The sequence below is a fragment of the Puntigrus tetrazona genome, chromosome 3, assembly GCF_018831695.1.
Source record: "Puntigrus tetrazona isolate hp1 chromosome 3, ASM1883169v1, whole genome shotgun sequence".
In the NCBI taxonomy this organism is placed as follows: Eukaryota; Metazoa; Chordata; class Actinopteri; order Cypriniformes; family Cyprinidae; genus Puntigrus; species Puntigrus tetrazona.
The window spans coordinates 8,416,210-8,429,618 of NC_056701.1; the positions used below are offsets into that span (position 1 = coordinate 8,416,210).

Consider the following 13,409-nt stretch of genomic DNA (forward strand, 5'->3'; position numbering starts at 1 on the left):
GTCAGCAGTCTATTATTCTAATTACAAACAAATGCCATGTTTGTTTTACGTATTGAAAAAAGAGAAAAGAGCAGCAAACATTAATCTAAAGTTATTAAACAAAACCCTTCACTATTATTTCATTTTTCTTATAGTCCGTGTCTGATTTTATTGAATTTATTGAAATAGATTTGCATTTCTACATCTTGGATGGCCGTTTTTCACACATTTGTCCCTTACTGTTTGAATCCCTGTAATAGAGAAACTAATATTAAACAATATAATTATTGATTGAATAAACATTTATAAACGCATTCTGCCAGAACCGGTTTGTATTCTGTTATTGTTGACTGACTTTAGGTTTGGGTTTGTTTCGTGTCCATCATGAGATGAATATATATGTGTTAACTGGATTTTTGGACACATGATTTTTGTCCAGATTTCACTTGATTATTCTGCTATTGTTTTTCTACGATAAAATCAGTATAATTCTGGTTGAGCCCTAGATGTCTAGGTATTTGTGCTGGGAAACACTGACCAAGAAAATCATGTCTTCGAGTGTGAATATATAGAATGTGAAGGTGATTTGAAGTGAAACTAATGAATAAAAGGTCGGGTCTGGACGAGGTTTGATGGGAGGAGCTGAGCGAGAGAATAAGAGAGATGGATCAGCTGCACACAGACTCATCAGAAATGGATCTGGACACAGTGTTCATCACGCTTCTGCTCTCAGGTATGCTCTCATCCCTGGCTCCAGCAGGATTCTTACTGTTTCTGTAATAAAAGTATTTATAGTGCTGTACCTTGTCCTCCGCAGCCGTCTTCAGCTCGTCTTCTCCTCGTCAGTTTGAGTTTGTTGAGACGATGATGACCTGCTCCGAGGCTCAGAGATTCTGTCGTGAGAACTACGGAGACCTGGCCTCTCTGGACAGCAGCGCTGAAGTGAGCGAGCTGCTGAAGAGCGTGAGCGGACCGGTCTCCCGAGTCTGGATCGGGCTGATGGACACCTTCAGGAGTCAGTGGAAGTGGTCTCTGGGGGACCCTGCGTTCTACACGGCTCACGATTCAACGTTTCGCAGCTGGGCGTCGAACAGCAGTCAGTATGAGTGTGCTTCTATGAGTCCGGATGGGCTGTGGCGTGACGACCCCTGTACCAACCTGAGGTCCTTCGTCTGCTTCGACGGTGAGCCACACGTCTCTCAACAACACTCTAGTTAGTCATCGGATTGGACTAAAACTAATCAGAGACCTCACTGATCTGAGCTCATGCAAAGTTTTTAAGTCAACGTTGCCAAAATCATCTCTCTTTTATCAGTTTCAACTATTTTTATCACAAGATGTTGTTTTATTAGCGAGGTTCGGGAGAGATGCCTCCGCCAGCGAGACAGACCGCACTGCAAATTAGCTTTTAAACAAAAAGGCAGGTCGTTTCCTGCTTAAATGTCATCTTGTAACTATATCCCAAAACTGTGGAGAATTAATTACCTTATTTCTTTATTTCTTTCCTGTATTCTAAATTGCATTGTACTCAAATAGATAAAGATTGTTTCTCAAGAAAATTAGTTCAACAGCGTACTTAAACTAACAAAACAAATGAACTGTTACCATAATAAACTAGCATAATAAACTATTATAGAACAATTGCAACTAGAAACCTAATGGGTGATGGGAATTGAAGTCCAGAGTGACATACAATCAAGACTCAATGAGGAGGTGAGTGACGTTCATGACAAATACCTTTAAAGAATCTTTGGTCACACTTTGTTTTGGGTCCAACTCTCACTATTGACAAACAATTAACTATAACCTTTAGTTAGAGTAGAATCAGGCATATAGAATATGGTCTATAATATTTTAATAAACATACAAATGTTAGTAATAGGCCTGCTAACGAGCAACTAGTTCATTTGTACCTACACTGAAGTGTTAACGGATTGTTGCTTTGTCTTTTTGCATAACATCAGTTTTATAAAATGTTTGTTACATTGCATTTATAATGTTAAGTTGTGGGATGCTTATTTGGCATGGTGCGAAAATTTTTGGTAAACAAAGGCTGAACATGAAGGTCTGTAGATGTTCTGTCACGCAGACAGCGGAGGACTGGTCCTGGTTCAGCAGGGGATGAGCTGGAGAAACGCTCAGATCTACTGCAGAGCAAATCACATGGACCTGAGCAGCGTGAGGAACCTGAGCGAGAACCAGCAGATTCAGCAGCTCCTGAACACCACAGGAGTCTCTGCCGCCTGGATCGGGCTGTTCAGAGACTCATGGGAGTGGTCCGATAAGAGCAGATCTTCCTTTAGAAACTGGGCAGCCACTGAACCACAAGGCAACGAGAACGCCACGGTGCTTGTGGTCAGTGGATCATTAATGGGTCAGTGGGAAGACTGGCGTGTGACAAACTATTTACCTTCGTCTGTCGTGAAGGTGAGTCGATGCTTGGGCTCGCTTGTGTAACACCAGAGAACGCCATCAGGTAAAATGTCGAATGTCTCTTTCAGATGAGTTCGTCCTCATCAAGCAGAATCTGAGCTGGGGCGAAGCCATGACGCACTGCAGACAGAACCACCGGGAGCTGGTGTCTGTTCCCAGCGCCAGACGGAGCGCGGGTGATGAGCGCGCCAGAAGAGCCTCGACGCCGCCGCCTGGATGGGTCTGCATCACTACTGCAGCATGAACATGTGGCTCTGGCTGCGTGGAGAGGTGCTCTGCTATCAGAGCTGGGCCCCTGGGAACGGCTCCGGGCCCCAGGACTGCAGCCAGCGGAGAGTCGGAGCCATTCTGTCGTCCGAGACCAGCGCTGGGTCAGTCTTCCTCCCACGACCAGACTCAACTTCATCTGCACCAACTCCGAGCCCTGACTGACACGCCACGAATCATTCCTTCAACCACTTCCTGTATGCAGCACTATTAGGTGGTAAAGATACTTTTTTGTAAAATTATATTAGTGAAATTTCACCGATATCTCACACACTTTTGGGGAATTAAATTATGTAAAACAAATTATGTCGACTGATGAATCATTTCAACATTCAAACTTTTGAATTTGTTCACAATTACTTATTATTGAGCAGACTGATGATTAGATACAATATGGTTTTAGTCATGATTCCAAATGGGCCACAGTTTTTTTTTCTGCTAAAGCTGCCATGTTTATTCAGAGATTCAATCCGCTCCTAGTTCTGTTAGTTGAGTCAAACTGTCATGAACCCATTATTCTCCCTCTCAAGGTGTTCACACCAGACGTGAATGAAGCGTTAAGTGCAAGTGATTTAGATGCAAAGATGTGATCAGATATCCTGCGGCACGATTCGTGTTGGAAAATCTTTGGCCTTAAAATTTGCACCGCATTAACCATTCGTGAGCTGGCTCTAGTAGTGACGTGTTCAAGCGTGTTCAAGCGAGGTTTGATCCTGCACGTTTGGTGTGGACACACGGTCACACATCTCCTGTCAGCACTGAATACACACACACTGTCTCCAATCACATGCCTGGGATATTCTTTAGTCTCGCCGAGGTTTTGACCCGGCCTGTATCTTGACCATGTCTGTTAAATAAATCAATGTGTATCGGTCTGCTTGTAATACTGAAACTTAGTTTTAAGACTGTCATGCTTCATCATTGAGCTGTAGTTTAACCAAGCTATGGTCCTGTTTGTCCCAGTCTGTCTGTCCAGGACAATAAAAGAAGTCTTGAGTGACCCGACTCACAATGTCGATCATTCCACCAACACCATCAAACCAAGATTTACAGTGTTCAGTATTTCAGCATTAACATATGTGTTCTGTCTGTAAGCGTTTGGGTGAAAACATCTGATGTGTATCATTATATTAGATTTGAGCAATATCCTGCCTCATGTAAAAGGTGTGTGTTCTACTTTATACAGTTCAGTGCTTTGATACAACCTGTGTACAAACCTTTCTCGGGTTTTATTTTAGGTGTTGATGCCCTAAAGAATATATATTCGCAGTATGCATACTAAAAACCATCTCAAAACATTTTTACAGCTCTTCTCTCGAGAGCTCTGCCAAAAACAGGTTGATGGCCTGTCTAATTAATATTCATGAGCCTCTTAGGCCAAGCCAATCAAACGTAATGACGTCACAATTATGTCACAGCGCTAGCTGGAAGCAAAACGCAGGGAAGACCGGAGACGGCAAGGTCAAACTAGCACAGATTCGACTACAAAATATCATCTTTGTGTAATGTTGGGTGTCAGAATGAATGTAATTGTCACTCCTCTGGACTGTTTTCAGTCCCCATGTGCTCTGTGTGACCGGTCCTTTGTTAATCGTGTCAGTGTGTTCAGGTGGGTCTCATTCAACTAAGTCACCGTCTCCTCTTCTTCTGATTCTGTATAATTTTGTCCGGTCTCGTCGATGAATATGTTAATTGTTATCTGTCACCTTATCTGCGTTCTCTGCGCTCCTTCCCACACCAGAAGACTGGACCATAGACAGAAAGTAAGCAGCGAGTTATACCTGCGCTTTATTTAGCATTAATGATGAGTTTTAATGTTTGTTTTTTTGTCATGAGTGATCCTGGGTGGCCACACTGATGATTTGTGTATTTGAGGACTGACTCGGAGCCCTTGACATAAGACCAGGTGTAAGACCACAGACAGCGAGAGCGCAGGGAGCTACAAGATGAAGAAAAGCATTTGATTGACTGGGAAACTGGAGCTCAATCCTGCCTCTTTTCTCTCTCCTTCACCAGGTCGTCGCTCCCGAGAGGGGGCTGAAAGGGTTAAATGAGAAAGTGTAGGCGGTAAATGACAACAACATATGAGCGATGTTTCAGATGGAGGTGGAAGTGGTGTAAACACATGGATCAGATATGGGTCACAACTGAAAGAGCACATAAATAAATAAATCGTAATTGTGCATCTAGACCTGCAGTGTAAACGAGGCCAGAGTGTGTCTGCTTCCAGTCCATCTTACCTGTTGATTGAAATCATCAATAAGGGACTGATCTAGTATGTCTCTGGCCAGAAACCAACTTCTTTCTTCTGGACCGTAACCTTCCCTGTCCACCAAGTACTGGAATCTGCTTCCCCTGCGCCTCGAGTCCATGTTTTACCAAATAGGTGGGTTTCCCATCTACGAGTCACGGAGGAACCGGGATAGGATTAAGGTGAGAACAAAAACCGGGTTTAATTGTAGAGCAGCAGGAGATTGCGGCTGTTGAAGCTGGGTAAAGAACTCAGACACCTGCGCCTGTTCCTCCTGACTATCCATCCGATCGATCGTTGGGGTTCACCTGAAAGCTCTGCAGATCTGCTGAATCCATTTCTGGTCAGCTCCTCCTGTCACAAACCGCAAACAGAACTAAAAGAATTTAGTTGCGTTACAAGATTGATTTATTGACTGCTGGTAAGATAACAGAGAGTGAGACCTCAAGGCTGAGATCGTGTGATGAAGCAGGGTCCACAGCCTCTCTGGAAAAAAAGAGACGTGCCAGGTAAGATCCTTACAGATGAGACGGGACATGCTGAAGACCACAGCCTCAGAGAAACAGAGTCCTCGATGAAGACCACAGCGGCGCTGGAAACTGAAGGGTCCATAGAAAACCGGAGAGACAGGGAATCCAGGTGAACAAATGCAGAGCGAGGAGACACATACACAACACAAGGAACTGAAAACACAGGACTAGGAGAGCATTCATTAAACAGAGCTGATAACGAACCACAGCTGGAAGTCATCGACTCGCATCAACCCTTCATACTCACCACACGCACAGACGACCCGTGACAGCAGGACTATAATGTGAGAAGAGCTCAAGTATTGAGGAGATAAACCATTCAGGGCTTTATAGGTAATTAATAAGATTTTAAAATCTATCTGATGTTTGATAGGAGCCAGTGCAGTGTTGACAGAACTGGGCTAATATGATCATACTTCCTAGTTCTAGTAAGGACTCTGGCTGCTGTGTTTTGGACTAGCTGAAGTTTGTTTATTAAGCGTGCAGAACAACCACCCAATAAAGCATTACAATAATCTCGAGGTCTGTCTAATATTGGTATCTAAACCCATCCTTCTGCATGTTTTCTCTCAGGTTTAGGTGTGTATGATTGTGTATGATATGTCTCTCGCACACAGTATGTGAGATAAAGCAGTCAGCCTCCAGATCATGTCAGTTATTACCAGACTGTACTTGATCCCAGCAGACTTTGTCTAGAGACGTGATGAAACGCACCTCATCTCTGTGTGCTGGATGGAAATCAGAGAAACCACATTCATGGTTTCATGTAAATATTGTGAGAAGATGTGGGATCTGATGTCGAGATGTGTGTTCAGCTGGGAACATTTACTTATAATCAGTAGCTTATCATCATATCATCATTTGTATATCTCTCCTTTACATCAGTGTCTAAAGAATGAGTCTTTGTTGACGTGAAAAGCTGCTGTGTGGAAGATTTCCAATCTGCTTTCATGAGTCATGTGACTGGTGTCAGTTACTCTGTTTGTTTTTATATTTCTTATATTTATTAATTATTTGTTATAAATGTTCAAATCTAATTTTAAATGAAATTGCACAAGGGATTCAGAGAAAGTGTCATTTCTTCATGTTTTTTGAAGACGTTAAATAGATAAGATCACCAGTAAGAACCGTGAATGTTCTGGAGAGAGACTTTGTGATGGACAGCGAAAGAAGGACTGAAAAAATGAGGCATTTATACAGTGCTTTATTGTGTAGTGCTAATCATTCAAACAGATTATTATTAAAAATTCAAGCAGAGCTAATGGACCTCAGTCGGAGCAGCGTTTCAGATCCGAGCTGGAGGTGAAGATTAATGATGTAAATGCATTGTGTTCTTTACAAAGAACTACTGCATGGCTCCAGAAGACTGGGAACGTAATACACTTCTGAAAAACGTTCTGCTCCACAGAAGCTGGAACAAGATGAGATGAACCGTTTACAGAGAAGAGATTTCTGTCAGATATTGGGTTCATTAATAGTAAGGAGAGCATTAAGAGGAGCACGGCAGTAATGACTTCATGAACTACTTTACTTCAAAGATCAATACTATCAGAGATAAAAGTGTAACAATGCAGCCGTCGGCCGTCCCCCGAGGAACCATTACACTCAATCTCTAGAAGAGGAAGAACTGAACAAACTTCACTCAATCATCTAAACTCAATCATCATTAGTGTGAACTACTAAAAGATCTGCTTCAGTCAGAGATCTAGATTCATTTTTTCAGCTTATATTTTTTATTCATTTTAATATTTTGTAATATTGCTGTTGGGGTGGGTTTTATTCCTGGTATTTTGTTCTTTCTTGTTTTTTATTTATGATTTTGTTTTAAAGCCTCACTTATTCTGCTTGTTTTATAATAGCTTCTCTTGGCTATTATTAGTTCTTCGTTGTCATTAGGATACCAAAAGTCAAGTTTAGAATTTTTTCAAAACAAAAAGGTTGTGTTTCAAAACCCTACAAGAAGTGTCTTAATGCATTTAAAATATCAGATTCAGTAATCTCTTTAAACTTCATCTGCTGGTCTGAACAGAATCCACACCATCAGTGAGTGTCTCATGTCTTCTGTGTTTTAGAGGTGCTGTAGACATATTATAGTATGTTTTATTTTATTTTTATTTTTGTATCGGAGCCACAGAAACACTGGCAGAAGGTTACAGTCTTCTCAGGATATATTGTTCTGTAACAACAGTCAGAAAATCCCAGAACTGGACTTTTATTCGATCTCAGAGCTGAAGAAATTGTTGGTTTTAAACAGAAGTCAAAGTGGCAGCTAACTCACGGTCAGAAGAGAGAATAAAGAGCGCTAACACTACTCTTTTATCACATGCTATGGCCCTGTCTGCAGTTAAGTGCACATATATGTAGTCTACACTTATGCATATAAAACTATTTTGAGTGGTGTATTAATGTAGTAATAATATGGCGACGAGCGTAGAGGAAGTGATTTAGTATGTAGGACTGCTAGCGAGTGCTAGGTATTATAGTCTGACTTCAAAATATTAGCCCCTTCTCCTCAGACTGGATGCACACGCAGGTTGCCAGATTGAACAGATTGTGTTACACGAGTTGATCGGCTAAAGCGTGTGCTTTATGCGATATTTGTATTGTTATTATAAACCGCCTCATTTATAAATCTGAATGCGTGTCTCATTTTGGAGGCAGCCGCTGCGTCCTTCGAGGGTCACTTTAGTTGGAGACACAAAATAAACATGGCTGGGTCCTCCCTGAGAAACAAGAAGTCAGCTTCTGTGAGGTGGCTTTTAATGAATGCAATAGTCAGCGTTCTTTGTAGGGGTTATTAATGTTACCTCTGCCCACTGCTAGTCACAGCAATACAAAAACACCTGATCACATCTGCAAACATATCGTGTTTTTATACTTTAGTAAAGTCAGAATCCTACATACAGCAGCTTTTACTTCCGTGCGTTTCACGACATTACTACTTGATGTGAGCCGCCTGAAAACGAGGGGTTCTTTTTCCCGCCAGAGGGTGTGACGTCACGCGAAAACGGGGACGATGACGTCACTGAATCGTCAACGAACTTAGTAACTGGGAAACGAGTCTTTCTCATACATTAAGCGTGTTTCCTGTAGCAAAGCGCTATAGATGTGATTTGATTGATTGTTTGTTTTTTACGTTCATAATGAGCGGCTTCCGCCGGAAGAGGGCGCTCGTGCAGCGTACTTCCGAGGAAAGAAGGGCACTACCGGAACACAGCCCGAGTACAGCCAGCAGAGGGAGACACAGTAGACCCGTGTGTGTGTGTGTGTGTGTGTGTGTGAGAGAGAGAGCCCGCGCTCTCACCGGCAGCAGCAGCGCTGGAGTGTGTGAGTGAGTGACTGAGTGCGTGTGTGTGTATGTGTGTGTGTTTGGCGCAGTCATACAGATGCAGTGTGTGTGTCCTGACAGCGGCATGTGAGCCAGCGCGAGTGTGTGTGTGTGTGTGTGTGTGTTGCGAGCAGGTGTTTTTGCCAGGCGTCAGAGGGAGGGACACACACACCCTCCGAACGAGCAGCAGCACGGAGGCGGCCGGACTATTCGCTTTTTCTTTCGTTTTTGTTCTTCTTCTTCCTCATCGTGGTCGTGGGAGGCGCGTGCTCCTCTCATCTGCTCGCGCTGTCCGTCATCTCCCTGCTCGTCTATTTCTCCATCTATCTCATCTATAATTTCTCTGATTTGTGAGCAGAGTTTGCGGAGGGACTGTGTGTTCTTCTTCTGTTCTCCTCCTCTTCCTCCTTTGATTGTTTGATTGTAGGTAGGTTGATATGTGTTCACTGTAGTGTGTGCGCGTGAGTGAGTGTGTGTTCTGTGTGTAAACCACACACACGAACACACACATGCAGTATGTGACGTATAGAGAGAGAGACGTGTGTGTTACCTCAGTCAGCTGTGTGTGTGTGTGTGTGTGTGTGTGTGTGTGTGATCACAAACACACATTATAATACACTCACCTGTCTCTCTGCCTGTCTCTCTCTCTCTCATCATTCTACTGGTCTCTCACCTGTGTGTGTGTGTTTGCACACATCAGCCTACCACTCACACACACACACTCACACACACACACACACACACACACACACACACACACACACACACACACACACACACCGTCTCTGTTCTTTCTGCTCATCTTTCTCTGTCGTTCATTCATCGGTCTGTCGCTCTTTCTGATATTATTCTCGCACCAGCGCTCGTGTGTGTGAGAGTAATTAATCTGTTCATTAATAGACAGTCTCATCAGAGCACACACACAGTGTGTGTGTGTGTGTGTGTGTGTGTGTGTGTGTGTGCGTGCGCGCGCCCCTCCGTCATCCTCAGCGCGTCTCTCCGCGCGCGGTCCTGTCGATATCTGTGTCTGAGAGGAATCGCGCTGATGATCGTTTGGATGCAGCTCTTCTCTTCTGTTTCTCCTGAGGAGACTATCTCGCTTCATTCATGAGACTGGACTGCGACGCCTTTCCAGATGAGCAAACACACGCGCCTCTTTCTGCTCTTTTTACAATTGGACTAAATGCGGAGTGAAGCGGTTCAGCGGAGGTGAATGTGAACGGGACGCTGGAGCCGCTGGGAGGACGGTGCGCCGCCCGGTGAGTGTGTGTGTGTGAGTGTGTGTGTGTGTGTGTGTGTGTGTGTGTGTGTGTGTGTGTGTGTGTGTGTGTGTGTGTGTGTGTGTGTGTGTGTGTGTGTGTGTGTGTGTGTGTGTGTGTGTGTGTGTGAGTGTGTGTGTGTGTGTGTGTGTGTGTGTGTGTGTGTTCGTGTGTGTGTGTGTGTGTGTGTGTGAGTGTGTGTGTGTGTGTGAGTGTGTGTGTGTGTGTGTGTGTGTGTGTGTGAGTGTGTGTGTGTGTGTGTGAGAGTGTGTGTGTGTGTGTGTGTGTGTGAGTGTGTGTGAGTGTGTGTGTGTGTGTGTGTGTGTGTGTGTGTGTGTGTGTGTGTGTAAGGAGACTGACCCACACATACACGCTCCTGTTCTGTTCTCGAGGCTTCTCTAGATACACAGCTCTGTGTGTGTGTGTGTGTGTGTGTGTGTGTGTGCACTGTGTGTGTGTGTGTGTGTGTGTGTGTGTGCAGGATTCATTCATGACACACTGAGCTGATGTCTGTCTCTCTTTAGGGTTTAAACGATATCGTCAATAAATCATGGTGACTTAGGTTTTTCTGTTATTTAATAATTAATTCCCAACTTTATTATATGACATTAAAGTAGATTTTTTAGTTTTTAATGGGGACACACAGGTAGAAACACACTTTCATGTACTGGTTGATTCAGATGAGAGGAATATACTTTTAAGTCTGAGAAACACTTCATATTTGCACTTAAACACACACACACACACACACACACACACACACACAGACTTACACACACACACACACACACTATTTGCACAGACACACACAACACACACACACACACACACACACACACACATACACACACACACAGACACACACACACACACACACACACACACACACACACTCACACACACACACACACACACACACACACACACACACACACACACACACACACACACACAGACACACACACACACACACACACACACACATTCCAGTATTTCAGTGTCAGGTTTTTGTGTTTATATGTATGTTTCTTTATTTTAAATTCTGATAAAAAAATCTTCCCCTCAAAAAAAATATTGTCAACAAAATCAAACATGAATTTTGAATCTTTGTTCATCCAGTGTATGCAGATGAGTGCATGTTTAATGATTTAATGGTTCTGTGTGTGTTTGAGCATTTCAGAAAATGTGTGTTCATTTTTGTCTAGACTTTCTGAAATATTTGCAGGATAGATAACTGTTGATTGTGAAAACACTGCATGACCTACGACAGGAAGCAGAAGATAAGTGATGATGAAGAAGAAGTCTGCTATGATGCTGGAAATCACAGAAATAAATCACAATTTAAGGCTTATTCTCAGAGAAAACAGCTGTTTTAAATATGAAACATATTACACAGTAATGTAGAGCAGCTCTGATCACATGCATGCAGGAGAGACGTCTTTCACACACATTCCTGGTTATTCTAACTGGAGTTGAATTCTGATCTGTTCTAAAGAGCGTCTGTTCTCTTCACTTCTTGAGCGAGTCTGTGGTGTGTCACGCTTTTAAAAGCCTGGAAAATAATCTGTGAAACGCTTCATGTGTTGTGTGGAGGAACGCTTTGCTCCGAGTGTCCTGCGTGTCCCACACACACACACACACACACACACTCTCAGAGGAGAGCTCAGGTAGTGGAGCACAGTCCCACTTTAAGAAACTGGGCCGACCCAAATGGGCCGAACTCTCGCCTCTGGTCTCTGTTGTACCCCACAAACTCCTGGATCCTCCAACCTACATATCACCTACACACACACACACACACACACACACACACACACACACAGAATAACCCAGTTTAGCACCTCACACACTCGCTCTGCTCCTAATAGCTCCTCAGATGAGTGCTCTGCTCTTAAATTGATTGAAGTAATTAGAGATTACAGCGGCTCGTCACTCATCCAGCTGTAATTGGCTCAAGCTGATTTCTGACCACCTCCTCCTCCCCTCCTCCTCTTCATCATCCTCATCATCTTCCTCTGATCCGGTGTCAGACCAGTCCAGGTCTGAGCAGAAACGCACTGAGAATCACTCAGAAACCGGGAGTAGATTTCTCAAATAAACGTCCAGTAATCAGTGTTTGATTTAGTTACAGCTGAGTTAACACACTCTGGTTCAGTTTGACACGATCTGTCTTATATGAAGGCTGTAGAGATTGTGTCCTGTTTCCTGAATTACACAGGTCTTCTGATTCTGATTCTGATTCTCTAGTCAGATTGTGAAACAGTGCATGATGGGAACTTATAAAAGTTGAGCACGTTTTACTTCATTTATAAAGTGTATAATTATGCTTTATCATCTATAATCTCAGATTGAAAACCAAAATAAAATTTAGAATTTTTTTTTAATTCCTGGACTATGTAGAAATAACGTTTGTTAGTAGTGTTCACTACACATTAAAATAAAGTGTTACCTTCTCTTCGTATGTTTCTTTTAAAAAGGATGAGGCACTGATTGTCTTCTGATTCTCGGTCAGTCTCACTGAATGCACAGCTGTTTATTGCTTTAGAAACTCATTTTTCGATCATATTTCTGTCTGTAGAAATCATCCTCTCTCAGTAGAAATGTATTAGTAGTCATTTTTGCAGCATCATCCGTCCAGACAGTTTATATAATATCCTGGGATTACTAGAATTAAAATATTTATTATATTAATAAGGCACTTTTACTTCGAAGAAATGTACCATAATGTCTTGAATCTGCCTTTTTCAAGCTTTTTTCTATTTTCATGTTGCATATCAGACCTGAAAACCATTTATTTAAAAAAAAGGAAGGAAATAATTGAAAAGTTTCAAATAAATTTTTTACACATTTTTTTTTACACAAACAAAAATTGTTCCAAAAGGTGAAATGCATGCTGTTTTATAATGTGTCATAATACTGAGATGCAGATAATCACCACTATTATCAATTACTAGTATAAGTAACAGACACTCCTACGACTGTAGCATTTATTTTGTGAATAGAATCTATCACTATTTATTATTATATATAATCACTGTGACTTACAGATATGTAGCCTGCATCCCAATGTGCTCTACATCCATCCTAAAGGCTGTGTGATATTAGCAATTTTCAATGCACTATTTAGGGCAGATGAGGTAGATAGCATGTACACTGGGACTCAGTCTGATGTAAGGCCTGTGGGTTTGATGAGAATCTTCTTCTGCTTCTCGAGGAATAATGTGAGAGACAGAAGGAAAGATTGTCTCCTGCGCTGCCCCCCCTGCAGGCCACACCATCACATTCACACCTGTTTATACCTGCCAGACGCTCCAGACACCTGAGACACACACACACACACACACACATGTACAGAGAGCAGA

The 13,409-nt window shown here is 42.7% G+C and overlaps 1 long non-coding RNA gene and 1 pseudogene across 1 annotated transcript; one reads left to right on the forward strand and one right to left on the reverse strand.

The window, feature by feature from the left end:
- The first annotated feature begins 495 nt into the window (after positions 1-495).
- On the forward strand, positions 496-3,679 carry LOC122333279 (annotated as a pseudogene).
- Positions 3,680-4,992: 1,313 nt separating this feature from the next.
- LOC122333427 lies at positions 4,993-5,423 on the reverse strand. The gene is made up of 3 exons (XR_006248630.1): positions 5,374-5,423; positions 5,190-5,284; positions 4,993-5,078 (listed from the first exon to the last, which is right to left on the reverse strand). It is a non-coding gene; the product is annotated as an uncharacterized LOC122333427 (long non-coding RNA).
- Between the last annotated feature and the right edge of the window lie 7,986 nt (positions 5,424-13,409).